Source organism: Anneissia japonica, unplaced genomic scaffold, assembly GCF_011630105.1.
Source record: "Anneissia japonica isolate Jap-2015-1 unplaced genomic scaffold, ASM1163010v1 scaffold287818_len932483_cov186, whole genome shotgun sequence".
NCBI classification, from domain to species: domain Eukaryota; kingdom Metazoa; phylum Echinodermata; class Crinoidea; order Comatulida; family Comatulidae; genus Anneissia; species Anneissia japonica.
Window position 1 is genome coordinate 860,635 of NW_022703366.1, and position 8,133 is coordinate 868,767.

The 8,133-nt window shown below is 33.1% G+C and overlaps 2 long non-coding RNA genes, 1 other non-coding gene and 1 pseudogene across 3 annotated transcripts; 3 read left to right on the forward strand and 1 right to left on the reverse strand.

Annotated features, from left to right (window-relative positions):
• Positions 1 to 641: 641 nt before the first annotated feature.
• On the forward strand, positions 642 to 806 carry LOC117104448. Its single transcript, XR_004444746.1, has one exon. It is a non-coding gene; the product is annotated as a U1 spliceosomal RNA (small nuclear RNA).
• Positions 807 to 1,582: 776 nt separating this feature from the next.
• On the forward strand, positions 1,583 to 1,708 carry LOC117104449 (annotated as a pseudogene).
• Positions 1,709 to 3,520: 1,812 nt separating this feature from the next.
• LOC117104397 lies at positions 3,521 to 4,348 on the forward strand. Its single transcript, XR_004444738.1, has 2 exons — positions 3,521 to 3,651; positions 3,960 to 4,348. It is a non-coding gene; the product is annotated as an uncharacterized LOC117104397 (long non-coding RNA).
• A 603-nt stretch (positions 4,349 to 4,951) lies between these two features.
• On the reverse strand, positions 4,952 to 7,210 carry LOC117104444. The gene is made up of 3 exons (XR_004444745.1): positions 7,147 to 7,210; positions 6,320 to 6,406; positions 4,952 to 5,473 (listed from the first exon to the last, which is right to left on the reverse strand). It is a non-coding gene; the product is annotated as an uncharacterized LOC117104444 (long non-coding RNA).
• Positions 7,211 to 8,133: the final 923 nt, after the last annotated feature.

Below are 8,133 nucleotides of genomic sequence, written 5' to 3' on the forward strand. Positions count from 1 at the left end.
CCTCTGATGGTGCGAAAGTTCCATTTTTTGTTTGTGAATGCCGTTGCTTCTCTCAGTATAAAGTGGCAAAGCAATTAAATATAGGGTAGGGTTGCTTTTTTTTATAAGTAAGTAATTCATTTTTTAGGAGATGGGTGGTGATTTTCATATTTTCAGTATTACATAACAAAGCTTTTACTCACTGATGGTAAACAATGGCTTCATTATCGTTGACCTTTGCGATTCTTCCAATGAGGGGGGGTGGGGAAAAACTCGGATATATAATTTATCATGTGAATTTTAGGAAGATTTTAAAGTTTTATTATAAGATTTTCGTTTTGGTTTTACGTATAGATTTTAGTAAGTAATGGTAAACAATGGCTTCATTATCGGAACATATTGATTAGAAAACAATAGTCTAATTTGCACATCTGATATCAAAAAACGTGGTGATACAGAATTATTGTCATTTTTATAATTTAAAGGATATACGCTATGCCATAAAACTATCTTTGATTTTCACCTACGAAAATTATATAATTATATTAAAATTATACTAATGAAAATTCAAAAAAGCAAAAACTGAAGAAAACAATTGAAATGACACCTGTATGCCGCAGTATTTCTAATATTATAGTAAAGGATATTGTCGGTAGTAGAGCATACTTACCTGGCACAGGAGTGACTTTGATCAAGAAGGAATGTCCTCTCAAGGTGAGGCCTCGGCATTGCACTTCGCTGAGGTTGACCCTTGCGATTCTCCCAAATGTGGAGAACTCGGGTGTATAATTTATGGTAGCGGGGGACTGCGTTCGCGCTAACCCCCAACATCAATTTAAAGACAGACTGAATACTATTTATTTTTTCGCTTAATTTAGAAGTATTTAATACATGATTTTTACCGTATAATATTGTTATTACTTATTATGTTGTTAAAATGATATACTGTAGCTAATTAATATACTATTATTAATATATATTATTAATTAATTATATACTGGTAGCTAATAACCGAAAGGTCCACTGATTAATCTCAGATAAGATAGTATAATACATACTCAAAGTATCGAAATGCACGCCATCGTGTCGTTATTCAATATTTCGACATTAATTATGTCATCATCAGGAATGAAAAATTATCCATATTTGCAGGCTTATATGCACAAGTACCAAAAGTGTTTGACCAATCACACCATTACCTCTAGTAGGTGACATAGTTATGAATTAACTAAAGATCAAAGCATTCTTACCCTACTGATCAAAGCTACCTACAAAAACAAAGAAAGCTCATTTGAAGCTTTCAGCCCATTGTTAAGCAATGGGTGTAGCCTACGTATAGCAAACGCTTCTTTAAACAATAGTATATTGCATATCTGTTATCAAAAAACCTGGTAATACAGAATTATTGTCATTTTTATAATTTAAAGGATATACGCTATGCCATAAAACTATCTTTGATTTTCACCTACGAAAATTATATATTATATTAAAATTATATTAATGAAAATTCAAAAAAGCAAGAACTAAAGAAAACAATTGAAATGACACCTGTATGCCGCAGTATTTCTAATATTATAGTAAAGGATATTGCCGGTGGTGAAGCATACTTACCTGGCACAGGATTGGCTTTGATCAAGAAGGAATGTCTTGCCAAGGTGAGGCCTCCCAAATGTGGTTAACACGGGTGTATAATTTATGGCCGCGGGGTGTGCTTTCACGCTACCTCCCCCCCCTCCCCTTACAAAAAAAAAAGTGTTAAAGATAGACTGGATTCAATATTATGTTCATTACTATCAATCGCCCCATAATTCCACTGTAATTAAAATGTAATTCTACTGGAGTAAAACATTAGTAGAAAGTGTTGGGAATGATGTTTTCATTAGATCTGTTTACAGTCAAGGGGGAGTTCATTCGAGGAAAAAATACATGCGCCACGGGGTGTTTTCGAAAGAGGCGTTTATTCCAAATGAGGCTCTAAAGGGGGCGTTTATTCAAACCGGAGCGTTTACACGGGTACAAATAGGGGATGTAAATATGGCTCCTCCCTGATCCACCCATGTTTTCAGAAGCACAATAGGCTGTACTTTTGTACGATGGTGACGGCAAATGATTCGGCAAACTGGGTTTCGGCAAACTGGGTTGTCATGATTTTGGTGAACTGGGTTTCGGCAAACTGGGTTGTCATGATTTCGGTGAACTGGATTCGGCAAACTGGGTTTTGACAAACTGGGTTGTCATGATTTCGGTGAACTGGATTCGGCAAACTGGGTTTCGGAAAGAGGCCATTAATTCTAAATTAAGTTAATTCAAAAACTGGATTTTAACAAACTGGTCGGATACCGTTTCGGCACCAGTGCTATACCAATTCGAGGTTCGACGCTAATAAGGGGTGAGCGCTTAACTACTAATTTGTAGGTTTAGCTGCTGGTAGGGCACTACTGTCCTTGACAGCAATTTTCCTTCAGATACCTGGTTGGTTGTGCACCTGTCTCATACTATCCAAATTACGGTTGAAGCAAGCGTGTATGTGAACTACCGGAACTGTGTCGAAGACACGTCGTCGCAATAACATCTCCTAAAATATTGAATTTTGGAATGGTGTTTCTTCTAAGTAAGAATATGTAAGTAGAGATTGTACCATACTGTAGTTGTACAAGCCTGTATGCCTTCATAGTGTTAGATTTAATTGCGGTATCCATTTTTGTGTTGTTGTTCAGGCCTACGTTTTCGGACTGGAGACTGTGCTCTAAAATAGTTTTAAGTCATTTTCATACAATGTCATTAAACCTGAATATCTGAGTGAAAATGTAAACAACAGTAAAAAAACAGAGCTAAAGATTTGTTGTTATGTAATGACATAGTCGTAGGCAAATGTTTTTGCAACCTACATTCAAAATGTAAATCTAAGTACTCTTTAAAAGTAGGCTATGTAAAATCATTTTAATTTATTTATTAAAGTGTAATATTATTTATAAAGTGACTTTAAAACGATCCTTGGGTCGTAAAATGCGTTTTACGATCCATTTAAATATAGTAGGCCTATTATAACAATTGCTAAATATATAAATTCATGATCTTAATGCCATTAATGTTCTCAAAATCATTGTCTGTATATACATTCTATAATTTTTCTATCTAAATCATTTTAATTAATTCATTAAAGTGTAATATTATATATATAGTGACTTAAAAACGATCTATGGGTCATAAAACTTTGATTTAAATAGGCCGATAACAATTGCATAAAAATACACATTCGTGAAAATAGAATGCAGCATGAAGTGGTCCTAATGCCGTTAATGTTCTCAAAATCTTGGTGAATTTATACAGTTTAATATTATTTCCTGCATTATGAACGGTATTCTATCTGTCTCTTATACACATCTAGATGTGTATAAGAGACAGCATATGAACACCATTTCATATTTGGCAGGTATTAGATTACAGTTTATTGTTATGCATTGTTAATGTTTTTAGCAAATAAAAAGTTTGTGTGCATATGAGGTAGCTGCCATTGATTACACTTTATATTGTTGTGTTACAGTATGGGGACACTCCATTTCACAAATTGTTGCAAAGTGACCACGAATACCAAGTTCACCAGGACGGAACCCAAACCTAGTTAGGCCTACATGCTGTAGCTGTGGAGCTGACCTGAGTCCATTGAACCAGGTAAATAATTTGCCTATGTAGCCTTTCTTATTTTATCGTGTATATTTTAATTTAATTTTTAATTTTATTTCGTATTAACCAACAGCGATAACAACCGTTTTCGACTGTCTTAAAATTTGGACCTTTTTCGATTTTATTTTCTGAATTTGTATTCCTATACCTCATGAAAAAGTATGAATGTCATAATGTTTCCAAAAAGTGTTTCTAATCTAACGAGATTAATACTTAATTAGGCCTAACGTAACACTGATGTCAAAATTAAAATAGTTTGAATGTATTTTTCACTAGTTCAATCTCTTTTATTTCAGTGTCTCAGGTTAAATCTACCGATCCATCAATAAGTGCGAAGTCGATGTACAATTATTGTCAGAGCGGAACACGATGTGTATAAAATTGCCGGAACTCAAGATGCTATCAATAGCCGGATTTAATTCTACAAAATAATCGCGCGCGGATATTTATTAGGATATATCACTGGATCGCCGGAATTTAATCAAATTTGCCAATTATGTTTCTTATACAACGAACAAGTAATTCTCGAACGATATTACATACTTAAATATAATTAGGTCTAAGCATTATATATATATTATATTATATAAAACTAGAATCTTTATATTCAAATTATTACGTTTATATAGTTCGGATGTAACATTTCCGAGTACGTAAGAAATAAAAGTAAACTGTATATTTATAATACATCATTGTGTGTACTTCCTTTGTCGTAATTGCATTAATAATATTATATTTTTCATAATTATTAATCAGTAGGCCTATATAATCGAATTAAATATATTATAAACACCTCGATTCAAATATAGCACTATTACAGGCTACTATATCTTATAAACACTCTTTCCAAATATATTCACATGACACCAACATATTACGAAACTTTTCAGAGCAAGGTGCTGTCGAATTTTACAAAACAGGAAATGACGTCGGTTGCTAGGCTACAGCTCATGCATATTCAGTAACACCTGTGCTCATTAGACTAACAATAAAAACTTTTAGCTCAGTTTTGACAAAATCGACCAAAAAGATTTTATTGTTAGTCTAATTAGAACAGGTGGCACTGAATATTCATGATTATGCATGGTGTTGCTTAGCAACTACGTCATTTCCGGTTTTATATTTTTGTTGAGGGCGTCCTCAAAAGAATTGGTAGTTTAATAGATAAAGTAGCACATATTCATGAAGCAATTCTTCACTTTTGGTTTAAGCTTATAAGATTATTATGGATATTTTAGCTATTGAATTTATTACAGTAAACATAGACATTAAATAAGATGAGAAGAAATGCACAATTCCATTTGATATTTATTTTCAAGCATTGAAATCAAGTTGTGATATAATTATATATACATTTTATATTTATATAGTGTAGGCCTATATATTATGTACATCCGGCAAAAATCAATAGATCTGATTTTAATCCTCAAAATTTATATTTTATTTTCTTATATGTCTATATTCTTTACACCAAACAAGTTACTTTCTCTATTAATAAGATAAACATTAGCAGTAATAATAAATATTAATAAACATAAAGCCTACAAGAATTACTACATATTACTAAGATTTATTTTTGAGATTATTGCAGAGGAAACATTTAAAAAATAAAATTTACACTATATTTTAATTAATATTTCATATACAGAATTTTATATCCATAATTTTTTTGGAAAGAAAGCCCAGCTGGAAGCTTGATGAGTGACACAATTTTTGGCTATCTATGAATAGTTGGTAAGTTCTGTTGCCCTTTCACGACTGAGTCCGGATATTCTTTTTCCTGATAGTTGTGGCTACTTTGTCTACAACACTGGAATAGAAAAATATTGAGAAAAGATTTGGAAACAGAGAAAGAATTGTAACGGAGTATCATCAAAACAAAATATATAAATAAAAGCAAGGGCAGTGCCAGTAGGTTTGAAATAGAGGGGGCTCACGGGGAGGGACTTTATCAGATGAAGTGTTCCCACCACCTCAGCCTCACCATGGTTGGGGCTGACGTAAGAAGCTTTTCGATTACGGCACCTCTAGATGGCCAGAAATGGCACTCTCAGATTTTACATTTGAATGTAATTTTCTTTTTTTCTCCAATTTGTTTACCATTTTAAAAGATTTAGGCTGCCACCCCTTTCCCCACCCCCCATCCAAGGGGAGCACCCCAACCTGAACATTATCGTATCCAGTTATCGCAATGGACAATGCTGCTGATACAACATAATAGATAGTACTTCACAATTCTTTATCATATCAGCATTATCATATTAAATATTAATTAATTAGGCCTATAGTATCATCACACCACGGAATGATGTGAGGATTATTAAATACATGGCATTGAGTAGGACTAGTAGATCGCAATAGCGCAAACAAATTATGTTATCATTCCGATTGTCATGGGTAAATAAAATTTATAAAAAGTGTACTATTAAATTTATAAAAAGTGTACTATTAAACTTTAAAAAAGTGTACTATTCGATAGAAATGAATATTATAGATTCATGAATACAGTATATTCAAACAGTAAACATAATAATAAAACTATAATCTTCATACAAACATTTTTCATGATGTAATATTTTTTGATTGATTGATTGAATTTATTCGATGCTTAAGCAAGATAACAAATGGATTGAGATCAAGAAAAGTAAAAAATTACCGTAATGACCATCAGGAACGCCCATTACGCCGGAGTCCAGCACATTTCCAATGAGGTCCAATTTAAATATACACTGTCTGTCTTGAGCTGAAAGATAAACAATTTAATTCCACAAATGAATAATTATATTTAAGTAAGTTACAAAATTACAATTAAATATATGAATGACAAAATTGTTTTCCTGTCAATTAATTAAAAAATGGAGAAAAAAAATGAAAATTTTATTCATATTTAAGTAGTTTCCGGCCATCTAGAGCATGGACAATGGAGGTGACATAATCATAAATCCATATGTGAAAGTCTCCCTGGATCCCCTCTTTTTCGAATTTCTGGATCCGCCACTACAGTAGTATCGACATCATGGAAGTACACATCCATGAAGATATTAATATAAATATTGATAAAGACGGTGTCATTTAGGCCTACCCCGATCACTTTCGCTGTCCTTGAAAAATAATATAGAAAATATTTTTGTCGGGCTATAAAAAATTTCGATTATTCAGGATTAAAAGTTGTGTACCAGTCAATAAAAAAAAAAACCAGATACGAATATACAATGTAAACAAGGAACGGAAGTTAACAAGCCCCAAGCTGTGTTTACTGTAAATAACGTTTTTTCAGGTCTTTGGTGGTTTTAGCGAGTCACTTGGAATGTATGTTGTTAAATAGAATGCAGCATGTCAGTGAATGCTTCTGTCGAGGAAATTGTCAATGTCTTCAATGCGGCTGCCTAACAAACGTAGTCAAAATATAAGCATAAAATATTATGACAGAATTCCCATTTAACTATTGAATCAACGATGCAAAACGTTCAATACTGTACTCACATTTGTTATTAATTGTAAAGTCTCCTTCGTAGTCCATTGAGTAATGTATGTAAAACGCCACCTGGAGTGGAATAAAAAACAATTAATTATTCTTTTTCTAATGCGCCATTCCTTTATGACGATGAGGATGATGAGGGTGATGATGATGATGATTAAAATAATAACGGTAATAATATTAATAATAATAACAACAATAATAATAATAATAATAATAATAATAATAATAATAATAATAATAATAATAATAATAATAATAATAATAATAATAATAATAATGGCGGTGGTGGTTATGATGATATTGAGGATGATGATGATGATGTTGATGGCGATAATGATGATGATGGTGGTGGTGATGATGTGTTGATACTAATTATTATTATGTTGATGATTGTAGGATAAGAATCGACTTTAAAAAAAAAGACTCCGATGGAATCAGTATAGGCTGTTATGTGACACAAATGTAGTAATGGTCAAGCCGGCCCTAATTACTTGCAATCTAAATTGATCACTCCTTTATGTGAGGGACATTCATTTTGTAAAGTATATATGTGCTATTTCCCTGCAGAGGAGCCATTTTTTCAACCATGGTGTTTGTCCACTCCTTGAGGGGACCGGGTAGTGGCTGACTGGTTAGGCCTACCAGGGGGCCGATCATGGGGAGACGGGGGACATGTCCCCCACGTATTTTTAAGGGGGTTTTAGTCCCTCTCACCTTTTGATCACAATGTAATTTCGTAGGTAAAGAAGATGCCTGAAAGTTGTTGAAATGAACTGCATAAAAATAAAATTTTGGAAATATAATTTTCTTTTTATTTCCATTTTTAAATTTGTTTTTGACAAATTTGGTGGGGTCCCGGGGTTCTCCCTCCCTTTAATCTGCCACTGGATATAATATGATGTATGCCATGCAGTTGATTTCAGAAACACATTATGGTGTTACCAGTGGCGGCCCCAGCGGGGGCAGGGGGCTTAAGCCCCCACCGGACA